The sequence below is a fragment of the Pongo abelii genome, chromosome 16, assembly GCF_028885655.2.
Source record: "Pongo abelii isolate AG06213 chromosome 16, NHGRI_mPonAbe1-v2.0_pri, whole genome shotgun sequence".
Classification (NCBI taxonomy): Eukaryota; Metazoa; Chordata; class Mammalia; order Primates; family Hominidae; genus Pongo; species Pongo abelii.
The window spans coordinates 61,494,893-61,517,897 of NC_072001.2; the positions used below are offsets into that span (position 1 = coordinate 61,494,893).

General features: G+C 47.0%; 1 protein-coding gene and 1 long non-coding RNA gene across 3 annotated transcripts in view; one reads left to right on the forward strand and one right to left on the reverse strand.

Moving 5' to 3' along the window:
* The window catches only part of LIPC (lipase C, hepatic type), a 161,322-nt gene that overhangs the window by 23,171 nt on the left and 115,146 nt on the right, over positions 1 to 23,005 (forward strand). The window lies entirely within an intron of this gene.
* LOC112129054 (uncharacterized) overlaps positions 946 to 23,005 on the reverse strand; it is a 64,353-nt gene continuing 42,293 nt past the window's right edge. Inside the window, exon 3 of the long non-coding RNA XR_002911463.2 lies at positions 946 to 3,287. This is a non-coding gene — a long non-coding RNA (uncharacterized LOC112129054). The remainder of the gene's footprint in view (positions 3,288 to 23,005) is intronic.

The window sequence follows — 23,005 nt, forward strand, 5'->3', positions numbered from 1 at the left end:
GGAGCCATGGGAATTGGAAGCTGTCAGTGCTGAGATAGAGGGTGAAGGGAGGGACGGCCTGCCCCAGGTTTCTGGGTATTGTCCAGATTTTCCTTGACCAATCTCATTGTCCTGATCAGCCTGCTTCTTTCCCCGGGGCCTAGTTTGTGCAAATGCTGAGGGAAGCGGCCACTATTAGCAAGAGGGTTCCTCAGGAAAGAGGATCCAAGTCAGGAGGCCTCTTGTTCTCTTGGAAGCAGAATCTCTTGGCAGAATTCTTTCTGCAAGGAGTGAGTCCAATCTGTGTGCATATGGCTGGTGTGATGTCTTTCTGGGGAAACCGCAGGGAAGCCGGTGTCCTGTGGTGGAGCCCTTGTCAGGAAAGTTTCTACACCAATGGTTCTCAACAGGGGCAATTTTGCCCTCCAGGGGACACTTGGCAATATCTGGAGACATTTTTGGTTGTTAAGACCAGGGAGAGAGTGCTTCCCTTCCAGCATCTAATGGGTAGAGGCCAGGGATGCTGCTTCACATCCTACAATACACAGGACAGCCCTCACAACAATGAATTATCTGGCCCAAAATGTTATCAGTGCAGAGGCTGAGAAACAATGATCTATGCCAACCTTCAACTGTCACTCATCGAGCACCAGGAAGTATTCCCTCAAGGACCCTTCCTCTTTAGCCCCTCCTCCCAGCCTACTTCTTTTCCGTATTTATTATTAATGACATCTTACTAATGGAGTCACTAATGTGCTGTGCACCCAGCATGTGCCAGGCACTCCACGGACATTTTATCTCATCCTCACCATATGGTTGAGTAAGCTGGCAGTTAAGTGCCTTGCCGGCGGTCGCATAGCTGGTCAGGGCAGAGCAGGGAGAGGTACCCGCAGCCTCAGTCTGTCTACTGAGGCTGCAGTGCTCTCTGTCGAGCCCACACCCAATGATTTGACAGCCAGAGGTTTCTAGAAAAACATTCTGCTCAGTTCCTCTCACAGAGAGGGAGATTCAGACAGTTGTTCCTGCCCTTCAGCACTAAGGGGGACTGGACAGAGTGAGCTGCTTGAAGCCCGCATGGCACATCACACTTATGCCCAGCCCCCACTGCCTGAGACCCAGGTTCCCCAACCGGTGTTGCCATGAGAGCCAACGCTGCTCCAAAGAGCAGCTGCTGCTCCTAGACCCTGGCAAGCCCCACCTTCCCGGTACTGGGCCCACTATCAACAGACACCTTCTCCCTCCCCTCCACCCCAGCCTCAGCTTCCAAATCCTAGGAGCAGCTGAAGCTACCTATTCAGTCAGTCCCTCATGAATGTCACAAGCATACGTGAGCACCTGCCATACGTAAGGCAGTGCCTGAGTACAACTCACTCACTCTGTTCACACACGTTTCCTCTCTTAAAAATCATTGAGGACCCCAGACAGTGTTTATTATGTGAGATATCAATATTTCCTTCATTAGAAATTAAAACTGAGAAATCTTTAAAATCTGCTAAAGCTTTTTAAAATAATAAACCCTTGCATGTTAACATATGTAATTTTATGAAAAATAACTTGTATTTTCCAAATAAGTTTTACATGGAGCAGAAGAGTGACGTTGTTTTACAAAGAAATGTTGCAAATCTCTCTAATATCTGGCTTCACAAGACAGCTGGATTCTCTTACCTGTTTCTGTACTCGGTCTGTTGGGATGTATTGCTTTGTTTGAAATGTAGGAAGAAAATCTGGCCTCACATAGAGGAAAAGGGAGGACATCCTAAGGCGATCTCCCTGGGGCCTTGGCCTGCAAACCACTGCGCTTGTGCACTGGGCACTGTACAACAGGGGGCTGCACAGCCGTCCCCACCTTGCAGGAATTTACGGTCAAATGGGGTGGGAGTGGGATGGGGAGGGAATAGGGGGCCATGGGACTGGGTAGAGGGAGGATGTGCCAGCAATAAAAGAGCAACCATCTGTGGAGAATTTAAATACAAATATAACCAAAAGCTGCTCTGCCTGTCATTATCACAATTCTAAAGAATGTCGGCCAGGCGCAGTGGCTCACGCCTGTAATCCCAGCACTTTGGGGGGCCAAGGTGGATGGATCACCTGAGGTTAGGAGTTCAAAACCAGCCAGGCCAACATGGTAAAACACCATCTCTACTAAAAATTCAAAACATTAGCCAGGCATGGTGGTGGGCACCTGTAATCCCAGCTACTTGGTAGGCTGAGGCAGGAGAATTGCTTGAACCCAGGAGGCAGAGGTTGCAATGAGCCGAGATGGCGCCATCGCACTCCATCCTGGGCAACAAAGTGAAACTCTGTCCTAAAAGAAAAAGAGTATCAGCGATAAAGGCAAAGCTCTTTCCAGAAAAAAATGGTTTTATGGCCTAAGTTGTAAACAATCTCTGTGATTACTGTTGGGTTTTATGTAGTAAGTATATGTAAACTTCAAATTCATCACATTTTTATCATTTATCCTTTCATAAATATTGTGTTCTACATTGACATTAATTTGGAGAACTCCTGGTTATGCACTTGGCCCCAACATGCACAGACTCAGGGGCGTGTTCTTGTTGCGAGAGTAAGTGTGTGATGGTTCAGATCCTTTGACGTCCTTGTGTCTCCAACCTCAGTGGCACTTATTACCTGCTCCTGCATGTAAACAGTAGATCTGAAATAAAAAATGATAGCGTAGTGGTTGTACAAACAAAAAACCAGAACTTGAATTCCTTCAATTCTGTCATCCTAGGTGACCACTGTAAGCTTCTCATATGTGTTTACAATTTAAAGCAATAAAACAGATTGTGAACAATGAGGTGTAACATCTTGTTTGGTAGGTAAAAATTTGGACTCATACGAAAAATATTTTTACTGCATTTGAATATCTTAAAGTTAAAATGTATTTGTCTTTTTAAAAATTGTTCACTGGTTTATAACTAAAGAACAAATCAAGAAAGTAGTGATGCTTGCTGATTTTTACATAAATATGACTGAAAATACTTTTGTCTTACAGAGCAGAGGGTCATTAAAATGATCCATTCTGTGTGTCAAATACATGAGGTATACCACTGAGTCACATATGTAAATGTTATCAGCTAGAACATGGCAAGTGATGAGGACCGTGAAAGAGGAATGAGTAGAGAGGCAGAGTTTACTTCCAAGTGGAGGGAAGAAGGCCTCTTGGAGGAGGCGGCATTTGAGTAGGGTGTTGAAGGATGGTATCCGGACAGAAGAGAATGAGGCTTTCCTTGCACAATAGCAGAGGTACACAGCTGATAAAGTACATGTGCTTTTCAAGCTCGAATACCTTTCAAAAAATAGACCACCTAGGAAGAAAAAGAAAAAATATCCCATAGTACGGTCTTGATAGCAACACTGGTTAAACTGCAACAAACTGGAAACAACGTGAATGCCCAAGCGCAAACCACTGAAGTCGGGAACTCCAGCTATTGCTAAGCCCAACTTCAAAGAGGCATTGTTTTGAATACCTACTACTAGAAGTCACAGAAACTTTTGGGGGCAATAATGATGAAGTTCAGAAATACAAGCCTATTGCTGGCCCCTAAGCACTCACAGTTTAACACCAGGGATCTTAGCACAGAGGATGGGTTTCCAAGAGTCATGGAGCCTCCTGAGATGGTACGCAAGGCTGTGTGTATGTGCATTTTGAATGGGGAGCAGGGGTCAAAACTTTTGGCAAATTATCACAGGGACCTGTGACCTCTAAAAAAGCTCAGTAACAACTGGTGTTGCAGCTTTGTAAAACAAGTATAAGAACATTGTATATGCAATAATGTAGGGAAGAAAATTGTATATGCAATAATATAGGGAAAAAAACAGGACTAAATAATCTACATGTTGAATCATAATTATGAAAAAACTGTAGACACATGCTGTATATTGCTAGAGATTCTAAGTACATTTAAAGATATATAAAGGGTTTTAAGGTTTGGAGAATTTTAAGTACTTAAATGTACAAGAAAAATAAAATAAAAAGGCCCTGATCAGCTACAGTTAGACTGGTCATCCCAAGACGACCCCTGGGAAAGGGATTTTCCACTGTCCTTCCGACCTGCCACCAGCACCCAACTTTGCAGGTTCAGCCACACTCAAAATCACTACCCGAGCAGGCTCTGTCAGATTTCTGAGAGGCCTCCACAATTACATGAAATGTCACCCATGACTAATATTTGAGATAGAGTCCGGAGATGAAACTCATTCTTCCAAGAGTGCGTACTGTTCTGGAATCAGCAGAGGGCCAGCCCCCAGAATTCCAGGGAAATTCTATCTTTCCCATGCAAGAGACCCTCCCATCCACGGCCAGCCTTCCTAGCCCTACAGCTGAGCAGGTCTGTGGTCCTGCTGAAAGGCCCACCCTGGAGAGGCGGGGGACAGCAGCCTGTCCTCCACTCTGCTTGCCTCTCACGGGGACCCAGGACTGGAACCCATATTCTTTCATTCTGAGCTGGAGAGAGAAACTGCAGGGCTGACGGTTGAAGGCATGGGGTCTGTAAGCTGACCTGAAAACATGAATCGCCAAATGAGCGCGCAGCCAAAAGCCAAGAGAATCCGGTACCTGGCTTCCCACGATGGCCCTCTCCCTGCCCTCCTCTCCACATCAGCTGCCACGGTGCTGCGGGGATGCTGGGTCATCACAGGTGGCACAGCAGGGAGAGAGGCAGAAAGAGGCTGGGCCCCGAGACAGGGCAGAACAGTCCCCATTTCATCATGAGGGGAATGTCACCACCCGGGCCTCAGCCTGGGTGTCCCTGACAGCCACGGGCTCCACGTAGAACAGAGGTCACAGCGATTCTCACAGCCAGGAAGGTGCTGTGCGCTGGCTCCCAGGGGGGTGACCAGTTTCAAGTGGGGCGCTCTCAGCCGGGAATTGGGGTCCAGCCCACCAGGGAAAAGGGCTGACTAGGGGCCAATAGGACCCTCCAGATCCCTGCCCAGCAGGCTGGACTTCAGCCCCAAGGTGATAACTAGAACAAGGGAGCCGAGCCTAGTCTGTCCAGCAGCGGGTGGAGGAGCCGCGGTAAGAAAGGCAGTCGGGTCTTACATTCAGGTACCTACTTGGGGCGAGAAGACCAAGTCCAGTCACTCCAGCCCTGGAGGAGTCAGGGCGCCCACCTGGCTGCCCCACAGAAGGTGCAATTCCTAAACATGGTCACAAAGTAGCACAGTGACATCTCAGCTGCTTTGGGGTTCCAGGAGAGGGTTTCTGGCTCAGGAGAATGGAGTTTCTGGGTGACTGGAAGATGGGGCTGTTGGCTAACTTCCCTTTCCTTCCCACTTAGGGCTCTATTTCCAGAAGCATTCCTCATTTCATTTTTTCCCCAGTGGGGCTTGGCTAGGGGTGGGGAGGCATGGGGAAAAAGTGAAGAGAAGACAATGAAATGCATGGAATGCAAGCGGAGGCCTCTTTGTCTACAGCATTTTCACCTCCACATGTGCAGGTTCATATTCAGGGCCTGGTGAAGTCAGTTCTGGCACGGCTCTCCAGTGGACTGGCAGCGTCCCTTAAAAATAGTTCTCAGGAAGATGTGTAGGTGGCGACACTGAGTAGTGTTTATGTTCCAACATGAAGAGCAGGCCTCATTATGTGTGTCCTGTGATTACAACTGTGTGAAAATACATGTGTTTGAGAAAAAAATGCTGGAAGAAAATGCATGAAAATGTTTATACATCCGTTGAGTTTGTATCTAAACTTTTGTCTCTTCCCCTCTTTATGTAATGTTATAGTATGTATATGGTATATTGACTTTCATGATTTAAATAATCAGAAAATAAATTTACTACGAAATGATAAAATAAAGGAGTTTGACTACATCAGTGATCCTGGAACTGTAGTGGGTATCAAAGCACCTAAAAGGCTGCTTTTTTTGTTTTTCCTGAGACGGAGTCTTGCTCTGTTGCCCAGGCTGGAGTGCAGTGGCACAATCTCGGCTCGCAGCAACCTCTGCCTCCCGGGTTCAAGCAATTCTCCTGCCTCAGCCTCCAGAGTAGCCAGGATTACAGACACACAACACCACGCCCAGCTATTTTTTGTACTTTTAGTAGAGACAGGGTTTCACCATGTTGGCCAGGCTGGTCTCGAACTCTTGACCTCGTGATCTGCCCGCCTCAGCCTCCCAAAGTGCTGGGATTACAGGCGTGAGCCACTGACCCCAGCAAGGGCTTATTAAAATAAGATTCTGGGGCCCTAACTACAGAGTTGCTGATTCAGTGAGCTTGGGGTAGACTTGGATATTCGCGTTTCTCACCAGTTCCCAAATGATGCTGCTGGTGTGGGGACCACAGAAAACTACTAGAAAAAAACCAAAAGAACCAAGACTTGAACCTAGGTTACTGACTTCCAGGCTAGGGTGCTTCCTACAGAAACAACACGAGGCTACAGGGCAAACCTCACTTCACTTCTAACTCTCTAGGGTTGAAGGGGTGAGAATCAACATCTATTGCTCCTGGATACTGACCTCTTCCCCAGTAGCTACAACCCCAACAATATTTAAAACCCCAAGATATTTGTGAAAATGTATTTGTCCAAAATAAAATATCTACATGATAAAAAGAAAGCAGGCCTTGAAATGAAGAAAAATTCCCAAGCTGAGCATTACTTGTAATTGGTAGAAAAATAATCATTGCAAAAGCTAATTAACCATCCACCCTGAGCGGCTCCTTGGCAGGCCTGAAAATACGATCAAGAAAATTCTTTTCCTATGAGTGGGGCATTATCAAAGCTGGGCAGAGCTTATGGGTTATCCGTTGACTAGGACTGACCTTTCCGTGACTGCCAAAAACTTTCCAGTGACAAATGTTCCAGCTTCCTTGTCCCAAGAGAAACCAAAGTGGTAAGAAAACAAACTGCTTTATACTGAAACATAACAAGATCAACAGCAGCTGTGACAGCATTTATTAAACTGTCCGCTGTGTACCAGGCCCCATGGTCAGTAGGAAAGTATATCCCTGAGGGTACAAAAATGAAAAAGCGTACATCCATTCACCAAGGACTTCCCACTGTGCCAGGGTCTCTAGCCCCTTATGGGGTGTGTGTGGGGGCAGGGAGGTTGAAAGTTGGGAGAGGCACATAATTTCAACACAATGCAATTAGTTTGTAAATAACACTACATACAAAATGTTACAAGAGCCCTGAGGCAGCGGAGGTTAGCTGAGAAGCCTTTACAGAGGAGGTGATATCTGAGTTGAATCTTGAAGTTTCCTTCAAGAAGTGGAAGGACACTGTAAGCGGAGGGAAAAAAACATGAACCAGCCTTGCTTGACTCAGTGGCTGGAAAAGAGAGAGTGAAGTTGGGAATTCTTGAGATTTTGGGGAGGCCCTGGATGGGGTACATAAAAAGAAGTGGCCAGAGGGAAGGACAGCAAGGGCCATCCTCAGAAGTTTTGTCCTCATGCTGGAGGCAGGGCAGACCACTGATGAGGGGGGTTGTTTTTAAAAGGCTGCCTTTCCCAGATGGATTGATAGACTTATCTCAGCCTGGCTAAAACCCTGGCCACTCCCTGATAGAGAGCAAGGTTCCCAGCAGGAAAGGGCAGGGATGGGGCCCAGCAGGGACCACTTTTGCAAGCTCACCTGGCCCTACACCCACAAACACTCAGCTCTTCCTCCAAGGCAGGCCTCAAGGCTTGGAGCAAGTCTCTTTGAAGTTTTCTTATGAATTGCTATGCTTAACACTAAATCATGGGAAAGATTAACACCCATGAAACTGAAGCAGGAGCACGTAACAGAAGCTTAATATGAATCTTCCATCTTAAAAATATCTTATTCTACATCTGAAAAGAGAACCATTTGGAAATTCCACGTCATACTCACTTATAGACTTACAGCAATTTCAACTTTAAAAATTCATTCCCACCTGCATTATATTACTTGATTCTTACAATAGCCCTGTAAAGAATATTGGGTAGGAATTCTTATTCCCATTTTAGAGACGTAAACATTCACTATCCGCGGACCATGGGGAACACAGCTGACATCAATTGCAAGTCAGTTTCTGTGGTTTACTGCAGCAAGGGAGAGCTCACTCCAGACTTGGGCTTGTGCTGGTTGAGTCTAAGGAAGGTTGGAAAGCAAGGGGAATTCTGGATTGGATTCTGTCAAAAAGGAGTCCAATTCAATGATTCGGCATCATAATAATTTAATAGTTACTTATCGCTAATTATTATTTAATATAATCAATAAATGATCTAGCTGATGAGAAGATGAAAACAGGGCTGAGCTGGCATTGATACAGGAACACGAGTCATTCCTGTTAGTCAGAAGAGAGAAATGTTTAGTCATGTTTTTTGATTTTGGAGTGGCCTCCTCCCTATCTTGATGCAAACACACATGTGGAGGGTCTGTGCTGCACATGTTTCTATTCGGTGGGCATTGTCTCCATTCACTTGTGAATATTGTGGTCTGGCTGATGGCAGAGCTGGTTTTTGTTGCTGTGTTGTGTTTTCGTGTTGTCTCTCCCAAAGGAACTTGGGGAATGCCTTTGAGGTTTCTTAATACCTATGCCCTAGCTGCACAACTTTGGGTGATGCCCTTTACCTCCTTACCTCTGATCTCTCAGGAGTAACAGCGTCCCTTCCACACTGACGTTCTGGGTGTGAATGGGATTGATTAGAATGGTCATCGTGGTGCCAGGAGATCTGCAGTGGTGACCTCCCCTGGTATCAGCTATTTAAATGTTATCAGGAAAGAGAAATGTGGAAGCAAAGTTCTATCCATTTTAAGCATGTGACCTTTTACCCTAACTGAACCTTAATTGACTCATTTGCCTTGAGCAATTCAAAGATTCCCAGACACCAGGAGGACATAGATGGGATTCTGTAAGGATAGCCCAAGCAGTCAATGACGGTTATGCCATTTCTTGCCCAGTACTGTCTTATTCAGGGCCAGACATGCAGCAGTGTTTGATCAAGTGCTGACAATGAAAATAGATATTTGATGCTGTTTGGAAGAAAACTCATACGTTTCTTGAATTGAACTAAGATGTACAGAAAACAGAAACCATTACTTTTAACAATGTTTAAATGTGCCAAGTTCTTTGCCTATTTATGTCAATGAATCCACGAAAACACCCTGTGAGATAGGTATTATCCCCACTTCACAGATGGGGAAATTGTGGCTCAGAGTGTTGGAAACTCTCCTTAGACCACTCAGCTAATAATTTCCTCTCTGGTGTAGCTGAAACATGGGCTTGCCTGAAGGGCAAAGAGGCAGAAGCAGCCTCCAAGCCTCCCAAGGTCATGTGATTCTCATTGATGCTTACTTCTAGTGGTTCTGGTGTCCCTCTCAGAGCCCACATGGGTATCTTAGCCTTCAGAGATATCTCATTTGGTTTTGGGGGGTTGTTTTTGGTTTTTCTGAGTCTCGTTCTATTGCCCAGGCTGGAGTGCAGTGGCGTGATCTCAGCTCACTGCAATCCCTGCTTGCAGGGTTCAAGCGATTCTCCTGCCTCAGCTTCCCAAGTAGCTGGGATTACAGGCATGCACCACCATGCCCAGCTAATTTTTGTGTTTTTAGTATAGTCGGGGTTTCTCCATGTTGGCCAGGCTGGTCTTGAACTCCTGCCTCAAGTGATCTGCCCACCTCAGCCTCCCAAAGTGCTGGGATTACAGGCCTGAGCCACTGTGCCTGGCCAAGATATCCCATTTTGGATAGGGGAGCCTGGGACATATTCTCAACTTCTGTGGGTCTGGCCACTTCTTATCAGAAGTTTCTGCTCACCTTACACAACTATCAGTGATTGCCAGGAGCAGCCGCAGTGGTCCAAGGTGAAAAACCTCTGGATGAAGCCCTGGACCCCTCACATCTCAGCCTCCATCACTGCCCCTGGCTACCCAAAGTCAAGCCCAGAAACACAGATGTGAGCACAAACCCGGGCAGCCCAGAGAAGGCACAGCCCTGTGATGTCAAGCCTGAAAATTCTGGGCTACTTTTAAGGTCACCAGGGATATTTCGAAAGAGCTGAAGCTTTTTCCTCCACCCAAGAATCCTCTATCTTCCAGGTTGTTTTTATGAGCTGAAGAGGACCCTCCACGGCTCCTCGGTGGCTTGGTAGTATCAAGACAACACCTGAGAAAGCTCCTTTCATGCAAATCTCTGTCTCACGCGTGTGACGAGACCACCAAGCAGGCTTTGTGTGAGCAACAAGGCTGTTTATTTCACCTGGGTGCAGGCGGGCTGAGTCTGAAAAAGAAGTCAGCAAAGGGTGGTGGATTATCATTAGTTCTTACAGGTTTTGGGATAGGCGGTGGAGTTTGGAGCAATGTTTTGCGGGCAAGGGGTGGATCTCACAAAGTACATTCTCAAGGGTGGGGAGAATTACAAAGAACCTCCTTAAGGGTGGGGAAGATTACAAAGTACATTGATCAGTTACGGTGGGGCAGAAACAAATTATAATGGTGAAATGTCATCAATTAAGGCTATTTTCACTTCTTTTGTGGATCGTCAGTTGCTTCAGGCCATCTGGATGTGTATGTGCAGGTCACAGGGGCTATGATGGCTTAGCTTGGGCTCAGAGGCCTGACAGTCTCCTTCCTGCCAGCGACACAGGTCTAGGAATTATTCCACAGTTGGGCACTCTCGGTGTATTATTGTTCATGCCCTGGCCCCCACCTTTGTGCCACATAGAGGGACTCCCCTTCCTGAGGTTAATGATCGGGAAGGTGTTAAAGCAGGAAGAACTGCAAGAAGGCACTCGTGATTGAGCCTATCCACTCATTCCTGGAAGATAAACAAATGACCAATTTGGCTCTCCATACTCAGAGGGTGGTTTCTGGATGTCAGAGATTTCGCCACACACCAGCTCTGTGCCAGGCCTTGTGCTAGGACCCCAACATGGTCACTCAACATTCACACAGCCTAGCAGTCTGCCAGGACTGCCAGGACAGAGGACCACAGACTGGGTGGCCTCAACAACAGAAATGTATTTTCTCACAGTTCTGGAAGTGAGAAGTCCGAGGTCAAGGGGTCAGCAGGGTGGGTTTCTTCTGAGGCCTCTCTCCTTGTCTTCTGATGGCTGCGTCTCTTCTGTCTGCACACAGTCTTCTATGTTTCTGTGTCCAATCCCCTCTTTTTATAAAGACCCCAGTCATATTGGATTAAGGCCCACCCCAGTGACCTTATTTCACCCGAATCACCTCTTTAAAGACTCTGGCTCCAAAAGCAGTCACATTCTGAGGTACTGAGGGTTAGAACTTCAATGTATGAATTTGAGGGAACACAAAATTCAGCCCATTACACCCAGCAAACACTTTGCTAGGCCCTGCTGTGAGCCGGGTCCTGGGCTTGGCACTGGGAATACAGTGGACACTGCAAATCTCTCTTTGTTCTATTTGAGCTTCAGCAACTCTCCGGAAGGCTTCCGAGTTAGAAAAGAGACTTACAAATACATAGGAGATTTGAAAGTGAGTAGTAAGTCCACACCAGGCCCAAACAGGGGGCCTGTGCTGAAGGGTGCAGGAAGCAGCAGCCCGGCTGAGACACACAGGAGCCGGCTGGCCGGCCGCTAGCAGGGTGGGACGGGGAGTGGGGGCTCAGGGAGCCTGGGCTGGGGAGGGGCATCTGCCCTCTTCAACAGAATGACTGGGACTTTCTGGCAGCATAAGCAATAACTGGCAGGAGACCAAGAAGGAGCCATTTAGCTGGCTCATGTGTGAGTGAGTGATAAAACTCACCCTCTGGCTTGGCGCCTTATGGAACCATCAACTCTGCATGGGTGTGCTCAGTGTGGACCCCAAACCTGCTCCCTCTGGCTTTGAGAGATATTTCTCCCATACAGGCTGGCTTCAGCCAGGGGTTGCCTAGACTCGCCCAGGCCTCAGACGAGGGGAAAGGGCCAAGACCGGCTGCCACTTTCTTATCATGTGCCTGCCTCCCTTCCCAAATAGAAGGGTCAAGCCCAAATTAAAAGGGTGGGATGATGGCTGGTGCCTGAGGACAAAGCTGGGGCTCGGAGGACAAACTCCTGGGCTCCTCTTCATGTCTGGGCTACAAGATCCTGGCATAATCAGGGGCTCCTGGCACAGCGGAAGTAAACCATGGGTCCCTGAGGGAGACTCTAGGTGAGAAAAGAGACCCAGATTTGGAGTTGAAAGACCTGGGCCTGAGTCCCAGTTCCATCACTTCCCAGCACGTGGCCTTGAACAAATCACTCAAGGCCTGCAGACCTCGGTCAGTCATTAGGAAAGAGACTACTATTATAGAGACCCCACTGGGCTGTTTCGAGGATGAAATGAGACCACGTAAGTGAACGCACTTTGAAACTATCCATTGCTGGTCACAAAACTAACATGTGTACGAATCTATTTACTAAATAGTCATGTAATACTCACCCAATTCATGTGCTACTCCCAGTGTTTTTCTCTACTTTTTATTACAAAAGTGTTCGACTACAGAAGGAAGTTTAAAGGATACAATGAATCTCCATATTCCCTCCAGATAGACTCAATAACTGTTTGCATTTTGGTATATTTGCTTTATCTCTATGTGCATATTTATATGTGTGTGACTTGTAAAACCAGTTGAGATAAGAGGGGGAAAGGAAGAGAGAAAAAGACACACACATATATGTTCCATATGAAAGTTGTAGACATCATGATACTTCAATTCTAAATATTTATACGCTAGTATTTCTTTCTTTTTTTGAGATGGAGTCTCACTCTTTCACCCATGCTGGAGTGCAGTGGCATGATCTTGGCTCACTGAAACCTCCACCTCCCAGGTTCAAGCGATTCTCATGCCTCAGCCTCCTGAGTAGCTGGAATGAATGCCTCTTACTAAGGACATTCTCCTACATAGCCCCAGTACCATCACCACACCTCAGAAAATTAAAAATAATTTTATACTATCCAATATCCAGACCTTACTCCAATTTCCCCAGTTGTCCCAAGATAGTTGTTTATAGCGTTTTTCAGACTGGGATCCACTCAAGATCCTCCTGTTGCCCTGTTTGCTGGGCCTCTGCCATGTCTCCCCAGTGTCTGAGGTTGTGAGCATCTTGGTTGCTTGCTGCTGATTCTCACACTCATCTGTGCGGCCCACTGTCCCATGGCCTCTTGCGCACCTCTCTGCCACGGTGCTGGCTCCTTGCGCCCAGCTATCTGCTTACATACCTCTCTCCCTGCTGGAGGATAAGCACCCCAAGAGCAGTGGCCAGTCTTAGCTACTGTTGTTTCCCCAGGACCCACACAGGCCTGGCATGGAGCAGGCACGTGGCAAATGACTGTTGCATGTTTGAATCTTCATCAGAGGGCTAAGCAACATACACCTTTAAAAAGTGAGTGAGTTTTGGCCAGGCGAGGTGGCTTATGCCTGTAACCACAGCACTTCGGGAGGCCAGAGGCAGGCAGATCACTTGAGGTTAGGAGTTCAAGACCAGCCTGGCCAATATGGTGAAACCCCTTCTCTACTAAAGATACAAAAATTAGCCAGGTGTGGTGGTACGTGCCTGTAGTCCCAGCTACTTGGGAGGCTGAGGCAGAAGAATCACTCAAACCTAGGAGGTGGAGGTTGCAGTGAGCCGAGATTGAGCCACTGCACCCAGCCTGGGCAACAGAGCTAGGCTCCATCTCAGAAAAAAAAAAAAAAAAAAAGTAAATGAGTTTTAAGTAATTTCATCTGACCAATTCTGTACCCCAGCCAGAGCTCATGGAAAGCATCCCAGAGGCCCAGGAGACCTAGCTCAGGCCTTGCCCTACTTCCCCATCTAGAAGTGGCCACTCGGGCTCTGAAATCGCTCGGGCTCTTGACTAGTCTATGCTTGACATCTGTGACAGGACCATCGACTGAGAGGGAGAGTTGCCCTCCAGACCACAAGTCTCCTCTGGAAAACACACATGTACATGAGAAGTCGGCTGTGTTCCCATTATAGGTCTTACAGAAGTGATTCCAAGTCTTGTGAGTTTCTGTGGAACCAGAAAACCACTTCCGGACCAGTAGGAGTGAGAAGAGAGGCATGCGTATCATGTTTGCATTGTTTTCTTGCATGTGTCACTTCACCACAATGCTCAGGACCTCAATGAGAGTTTTAAGTTCTCCCAGCTTCAAATTGTGCTTTCCAGGCCAGAGCTTCTCAAAATTTAATGTGCCTTTGAATCATCTGGGGAGCTTGATACAATGAATGTTTTTTTAAAAGTAGATTTGGGATGGGCTCCAGGATCCTGAATTTCTAATAATTGGTCTGGGTGACGCCAGTACCACTGGTCCCTGAAGTACACTTTGAGAAGCGACGTTCTAAAAGTCACAAAACAACTTCTCATTTCTTCAGTGAACTGGTAATTAGCACCTACAGCTAAATATAAGGCAGTGTTCTAGCATTGGAGGAACAAGGAAATGGGAAGACATACAAAGAAGAATAAGACACAGGCCTTTGACTCAAATCCAACTGGATATCCCTTTATACTACATCTAGCATTTTGCTTAAGTTGGTTGAATTCTTACTATAACCTATAATCTATAAAGTATACATTGTTATTCTCACTTTACATATGAGGAAACTGGGACTGATACAGCCTAATTGTCATGTTCCCAACTAGTAAAAGAATGCAGTGAGGTTTGAAATGAGGCCAGTGTTGTTCTGCATGCACCTAACACTTAATCCAAAGCACTTCCCGTCAAGTCCCCAGACCTGATGGAGAAAGGGCGGGGAGAGGACGACCTAGCTCAGGGCTGGCCCTTGAGGCAGACCTGGCAGTGGCCGTGGGGAAAGGGTGAGAGTTGTAGCAAGCCGGAGGCTTCTAATAACTACCAGAAAGGAGAAGTGGGACCTAAAAAGTTACTCCAAGCTGCATCCCCTAGGGTCTTCTGGCTGTTTCTAGTAACGTATATTCCTGCTAATGCTCAAGCCCTTTGCAACAAGTTCCTAACATGGTATCTAATACTGCCCATGCTAGCAAACTTCAGCCATAAATTAGGGCCCAAATGTTGCCACCAAATGGCCATGTGACTTTGGATAAATCACTCTCCTCTCACCTGGACTAGGACTGAGAGCTCTTCAAGTCCCTTCCTGTCTGCCAAAAGGTTTCTAAGCAGTTTCCACGCCGTTTCTTGCAGTTTTCCCATCAAGCCAGGTGGAGGCATGTGTTATGTCCCCATCAGGGTCCCCCAGCCCCCTCTTCTTAGCTCAGGACTGGGGCTTTCTGGGGCTCACCTACAGTCTTCCTCCTTTCCTTCCTAACTTCACACGCATTTATCAAGCATGTACTCTGCATCAAACCTGTGCTCAAAGACAGGGAGGCAAAGGTCAGTAAGATGCACTCCCTCCCAGGGGAGGAGACCTAAAACAGACCGCAGGTGCCCTGCAGTGTGGCTGGCTCAGGCTCTCCCGGTGTAAAGAGGAGCACCTCACTCAGCACTGGCAGAGGCTAGCAGGCCTAAATGGGCCTTCACCATATGCCAGGCCTGGCTAGGAGCTTCCCTGGAAGATTCCACGTAACCCCCAGCAACCCTCAAAGGAAAATGCTAGTATGGTCCCCATTTTAAAAATGGGAAAACAGGCTTAAAAAGGTCAGATGACTGGCCCAACATCACACAGCTAATACGGATTCAGTGAAATATATGCAAAAATACTCAGCAGAGTGGCAAGTAGTAACTAAACGGTAACTAAAATACCTTTTCAAATGACAGAACAGAGAGTGGGGGCCAGTAATCTGCACTCTCAGACACAAAACTGACAAGTGGGAGAAAGGCTTGTCTCCCCTGAAGGACAAAAACCAGGCTCGGGACCGGCCACACATAAGAAAACCACTGAGAAGAGAAGCAGGAGAGACTTTGGAAGGGGCTTGGCAAGCCAGAAAGCGCTGGGTGCACATGACAGGCAGTGGGGGCTCAAACAGAGGTGGGAGCCCAGGGGAGGAGGGAGCGATTAGTCATGCCGAGGAGGCTCTGAGGGCCCTTTGTCCTTCCTAGACAGCTGCTCAGACACCGGTCTGCAAGCATCCCAGGCTCAGCTGCTCCATGCTTCAGCCGCCACGCACCCCATCTGGGTAATGGACTGTTATGAAGCATGTTGGCAGCCATTGATTAGGGCTAAACTCTATGCTCATTGGATTGTATTTCCAAGGATGCTCTGCTAAGATCCACAGCAAAGGTGCATCTCTCTCCTTCTCATTCGATGGCTTGGAATTAAAATGCCACCCAACATTATCTGCCAAAGAAATGAAGATTTATGGGTCACTGTCAATATCAACACATGTTGGCCATTATTTGAGTCTCCTTGCTGCTTGGGACTGATTGCTATTTACTTTGAAAGATACATGTGGCTTTGTAATCCATGCAGGTTGCTGGGAGGAATGGGTTTTAAATGCATTTGTTCTTTTTTTTTTTTTTTTTTTTTTAAGACAGAGTCTCACTCTGTCAACCAGGCTATGCAGTAACACGATCCTGGCTCACTGCAACCTCCGCCTCCAGGTTCGAGTGATTCTCCTGCCTTAGCCTCCTGAGTAGCTGGGATTATAGGCATGCGCCACCACACCCTGCTAATTTTTATATTTTTAGTAGAGACAGGGTTTCGCCATGTTGGCCAGGCTGGTCTTGAACTCCTGACTTCAAGAGATCTCCCCGCCTCAGACTCCCAAAGTGTTGGGATTACAGATAGGCGTAAGCCACCATGCCCGGCCTTGGGTTTTAAATGCATTTGTTTCTTCCCTTGGAGACCTTTCTATTCCACTCCATTCTGCTTTTTCTGGTGGTGATGGTCCCACCCTGTCCCCACCATCAGATATTCTAATGTCCTTCGAGGCTCTGGAACAAAGACCAGAGGGACCAGCCTGTCCTGTGTCCAGAGTCATCAGTGTGACAGTAGGGAGAGACCCTTAGCACCTTAGTAGAAAAATTGCCCCTGTCTTGTGGGGTGACACCACTCATATATGATCTGGGGCAAGAGTCAAGACCCCCAAGGAGCTTGCTTGAGGAGCAACAGGTTGTCCCCTCTTTGCCTCTTCTGGTCTTTTGCGTTTCTGAGTGTGGTGTGGAAACTGAGTCAGGAGCTAAATCAATTAGGTCACTGGTTCTCAAACTTGAGTGTGCATCACAACCCACTGAAGAGCTTTTTAAAACACAGATTGTGGCCCCAAATCTAGAGTTCCTGATTCAATAGGCCTAGGGTGGGGCCCAGGAATGTACATTTCTAACGATGTCCCAGGTGATGCTGATTGTGATGCTGGTCCTGCGTCCCACCTGAAGAACTGCCTCAGAACAAGAATGGGAAGCATTAGAGGCCAATCATGGGAGAGATGAGGCTGCTGGCAGTGTTTGGCACTTGGGAAAAAGAACAGCACTGTCTAAAGAAGAATTTTATTAAGTTTCAGTGAACAATGTGCAATTTAAATCCTTTTGTATGAAATCGTCAGTTAAAGGTCAATTTCCATAAATATGTGGATCTATGTATTTTGGAAATGCATTGAAATGCTACATGGGTCTGGGACCACACAAGCTACCCACTGGTGGTCTGCTATACCTAGGTACTAGGAAGGTCAAGGTACTGAGTAGGTCACAGTTCTCCCACCAGGATGTTTTGCTAACTTTATTGAGTGAAAGTGGTAAGAAATGTATTGTTCAGAGCCCACTGTGCTAGTTTTTACCAATGGTCCCTAAGCGATTTTCCCTGCAGCAGTCAGGGTTTACAGGTAAAACTGGGCCCAGGGCAATAAAGGGGTACAGTCTAAAGACTCTGGGAGTTTCCTGATGAACACTAGAGGTCTTTGGAGGCAGACAACTTTTTCTTTGCAGCGGGACTTCACATTGTAAGTCATGATGAGGCTGCAATTGCGATTTATCAGTGCTGCCTTCCTCCCCCAGGAAACATACTAGGAAGAATCATGGTTTACTGAAGCCAGGCTACTCTCCCCATGAAAGTCTAGTAGACTGGGCAAGCAATCAGTTGGGATTCATTACTTGGAGGCATGTATCCCCAGAGCAATCAAAGGCCCTGACCCACACAGGATTGGGAGGCTGTTACTGAGACCCAGGCCTCGAGTGACAAGTAGAGCCGTGGGATGGAGGAAAGTCAACATATTTGGAGATATGAAAAAGGCAGGTAAGTAAGTATATTCGTTGAGACTGGGTCACAAGAATAATAATCCAACCCAAATTAACTTGTGGGGAATTTATTTACTTTTGTAACAGAGATGTCCAAATTATAAGCTTCAGGGACAGCTGGATCTATGACCTTAATAAAGTCACCATGTCTCTTCATTCGCTCCCCACCCCCTCCTCCCTTCATAACACTTCAGAGTGCCAGATTCCTCAGTTCTTGGAACTCAAACTTCCAGAGAGACCATACTTTATCACATACCTATGGCAAATGTTCCAGAAATGATTCTGGCCAGGTGTCCACCCCTGAATAGATGGCCACAGGCAGGAGAATGGGATCTCTGATTGGCCTGATTTGGGAACCATCCTATCCACCCCCTGGATAGGATCAACTTTACCCAAACAGGACTGATCAGGATCCACACGGGAGGGTCGCTCCGTTGGAGGAGGAGATGCCAGCAGACTGTGGAGGACTGGCTGTGAGGCACAAGGATGAGTGGGAGGCAAGGGTAGCTCCTGCTTCCACAGAGGCAAGCAGAAGGATGTTCCTGCCCTGCTCACACAGCTCTGGCTCTGCACCTTGCGCCCCGCTCGAAGGTGTGCTGTTATAATTAATCTACCTGGGCAGAGCAGACCTCGTGAGGGTGGGGGAAATCCTGGGCGGCATAAGAGACTCATTTGTAGGGCAAAGGGATTTTCAGTTAGTTCTGTAACACACTGGAGGACCAACACAACGCTCAAGCATCATTCCTCCCAGAGGAAGCAGATGGGTGAGATAAATAAAACCAGCACTTTCATTGGCATCCTAGGATGCTTGGGGCCCTATTTTCAAGGCTGTGTATGTTGAATACACATTTCAGTGAGGCTTTAGTGTATTCCACAGTGATTCTCAAATTGTGGTCCCCAGGCCAGCAGTATCACCATCCCCTGGGAACTTGTTTGAAAGACAAATTCTCCATCCCACCCAAGACCTCCTGAATCAGAAACTCTGGGTATGGGGCCCGGCAGTCTGTGTTTTAACGCATCCTCTGGGTGATTCTGAAACAGGCACCAAAGTTTGAGAACGTCTGCCTATAAATGTATTTGATCCAATCCATCAAGTTCAAAAGGACCACCTACTACAAAAACTAAGGCTTATGTTCAGGGTTTATTGAGCAGTCTGAATTTAGAAGAGTGTAAACGTGAAACAGTTTTCTATTTCTCCCATCCCTGCCTTCAGCCACACACTATCAAGTTATATGCTTCCATCCCTTTATAGCATCTTGGGCAGATTCCTTTAACTTTTGGTCAGTTCAATTTTTAAAAGTTATTTTTATTCTAAAGCCTCAGTCTCCCATCTGATTTGACATTCTTCCTTTCTCTCATGAGCTAGACTCAGAGAAGATGGAATCCGCAGTAGGGAGGGGATAGGATAGTTCTGCTCTTTCACTCCTCCTTTCTCTGGAGCACCGTGGGGTAGGGTGGAATGGGATGGGGTGGGAGGGCACGATGAGACCTGGTCCTGGGACTGCTGCCCCTCATTTTTCAGAGCCCAACCCCCATGGGACTGGGAGCTGGTAGTGAATGTACAGCTGGGGGACACAGAGGTCCTCACCTCTTGTGAGTGGTCTGCTCTTGCTCTGGTTCACTGTGGTCCCATCTGCTGCTGCTGGCCTTGGCCTGTGAAGATGCGGATGTGGTTTTCTGAGGGCCCTATCAGTGTGAGCCCAGCCCATTTGTCACTAAGAAGGGCAGCTGTGGCCCCTTTTGGCTTCTCCAAAGGTCCATGCCCCTCCTACTCTGTCCTCCTGTACAAAGTCTCAGAAATGACTTGGGTCTTCTTTCCCGCCTCTAAGGATTGATGGGAGCTGAGGTGTGGGGACCCATCCCCTCAGGTACACTGCCTCATAGTATTTCGTCTACCCGCTTGGCTGAGCCTCCTCTCTTCAGATGGCTAAAGCAGGCACAACCCCCACGTTCCCACACAGCCCCATAAACTCCTATGGATACAGGTCAGTCTCTCTCCAAAACTCCATCCTCATATCCCCAGCACCAGATGGGACCTAGAATAGCAACATCTCAGCCAGCATCCAGCCTGGAACAATATGACCATTTCTGCCTCCTGCAGGCACCCTCATTCCGCATTCTTGATAAGTGATTCTAATCGATCCCCCAACTTGAACTCAAGAGACTAACAATGGGAAGAACAGAACTAAATTATGCTCCCAGCAATTCCTACTCTCCCTCTCCCACTTGTCTGTCTACATGGGCTGGGGGGAAGGTGGTGATAGGAATAGAGACTGCTTCTTTGAGAGCCCTGGAGTTGGAAGAATTTGGCCCCAATTGCTGGCAACTCTCATTACAGAGTGTGGGTTCCGTACATTGGCGTGGTGGATCATGCCTGTGATCCCAGCACTTTGGGAGGCCGAGGCAGGTGAACCGCTGGACCCCAGGAGGTCAAGACCAGCCTGGGCAATATGGTGAAATCCCAACTACTAAAAGTAAAAAAAAATCAGCCAGGCCTGGTATAGTCCTAGCTACTGGGGAGGCTGACGTGGGAGAATTGCTTGAGCCTCAGAGAGCGAGGCTGCAGTGAGCCATGATCACGCAGAGCAAGACCCTGTCTCAAAAAAAAAAAAAAGAAAGAAAGAAAAAGAAAAAGAAAAAGAATGGATGGAATGTGGGTTCCTTAGCACCTATTGTTTCAGCAGATGTCCTGGTGCCACATTTGCTATTTGCAACATGTCTTCACATACATTATCTCAGTTGACCCCAAGTGATTCTGTGAGGTGTTTAACCTATAAGGAAACAGGCTCAGAGAGATTAAGTGAAACCTATAAGGAAACAGGCTCAGAGAGATTAAGTGACAAGCCCAAGGTCACACATGCAGAGGTGATGGCGAGATGGGAACCCAGCCCACTGACTCCTGAGCACCTGTTCTCTCCCTGCTGTTTCATGCAGGTGCCTCAGCCACACTTGTCTTCCAGCTGGGGGTGAACCTGGAGCAAATAACCAGAGAAATAGCTTGTCTCCAAGGCCACAGAGCAGCTGGCAGGGGAGGGTTTGGGGCATGGGATTTCCTTAGGGAAAACACCAATTCGTTCTGGTCATGCCCAGTCACATGGGTCCCAACCATCACCTTCCCAGGCCAAGGTCTTATGTTCCCCTGGAACCCCATTGGCTTTACTCCCTTCCTGGGCTGGGGGAAAGGGTGGGGATATAAGTTGGTACTTCCAAAGCAGAAAGCTGGGGCTTGGGGCTGACAGAGCCGACCTTGAGCTTGAGCTCCATGGAGTACCCAGCCCAGGTCAAATGCGGTCAGGGAGCCATCTGTGCCTTCTGGATGGCTCTGTCTGAATGAGTCACTTCTGCCTATGGTGGGTGGAAGCTCATGGTTCACTGCCACATGGTGACCACAGTGCGTGGCAATTTTCTAGTCACCAGATGGGGTTGGGGCCTCTGCTACACACAAGAGGTGTCTTTCTTCAAGTTTAAGACTTCTGATGCCCACAAGGCCCTCCCATGCCCTTACCATGTGCAGCGCTCACCCCCAGGGCCTGGGGTTTGGTGAGATGTGTCACCCACATGGGCTGGGATCATATTTTCCCCAGTGAAGATGAAAGCCCTCACCCTCTCACAAAGCCAATTGCTAAATTTTCAAGAATTTTGCAAGCTGATTTTTAAACATAGCCATTATTTTAAAATTACATTATAGAACTCACAATGAAACAAATGTTTAAAATGACAGTAATAAATACTCAAAACTCCTCTGCTCTCATTTTACCATTGTCTCTGTCTGTAAGGTTATTTCCGTCTGTTGTACTGTGTGGTGGAAATACTATTCAATGGTACACCAAAGTAAATCTCTTCCCAACTCCGTTATCAGTAACATCAGAGTGGGAGCTTAACAGCAGCCATGATGGCTGTATTTATACATGGAAATTGACAAACATTATAGATTAGGGTTTGATGTATTGTTTTGTTGACTGTGTAAAGCAAGGTTCAGCAAACATTCCTCTATAAAGGGCCAGGCAGTAAATATTTTTCCTTTTGTAGGCCATAGGTCTCTGTTAAAACTACTCAACTCTGCTATTGCAGTACAAAAGCAGCCACAGACAATAGATACACAAATGGACCTGGCTGCGTTCCAATAAAACTTTATTCACAAAAACACGTGGTGCGCCAGATTTGTCAGGCCATAGATTGCTAGCCCCTCATGTAGACTTAAGAGAGCCATAGAAAAAAATGTAATGAAGATTAAACTTAGAACTGTCCCAATTGTAATTAGCACAAAACATTGAGGAAATATTCTTCCAATGCTCAAAAACAATGATTTAATTGAGCAAAGAATTCATGTCATTGTTGAATGATTGAAGTTCCAACACATCTTTATTTCATTTGTGTCTTCTTCATTAATGTAAATAAACCTGTCAGCCAACCTACACTTGTCATTTGCCACCATAGGTTGACTAGTGAGACAAGGGTCCAACAAAAATCAGCAAAAGTATTCTGTGAAAATCAATTGCTATTTGGAGTTTACAATACAGAATACTGTATATTTGATTATTATTTATAAATTGTATAATACCTTGATAGCAATAAAATGCATAATATATGCATGTATATACATGAATACATTTTCTTCCAGAGAGCCAGTTGCTGAGTATCTACCAACACACCACTGCCTGAGGGTTGTCTACATAAAAAGAGGCCTAACAGCCCAGAACAGCACTTGTTAAGGACCCAAGGCATGGTCCAGACCCCAAGGAAGGGAAGGGGGTCGGGGATGGATAGACAATCCAGAGAGTTCTCCAAGGTGGTCTGAGAAGGCTTCATGGGGGACAGAGAGCCATAAAGCATGGCAGGACTAAATGACAAATGGAGAATGGCTGCACTTCAGACAGGCACACAGCATGAGTGCAGGAGGGGAGGCTGAAGTCAGGGACACCGAGAGGACAGGGTGAGCACAGGGAAGCAGAAGAGAATGAAGTGGGGTCAAATATATGTAATGGCATGGAAACA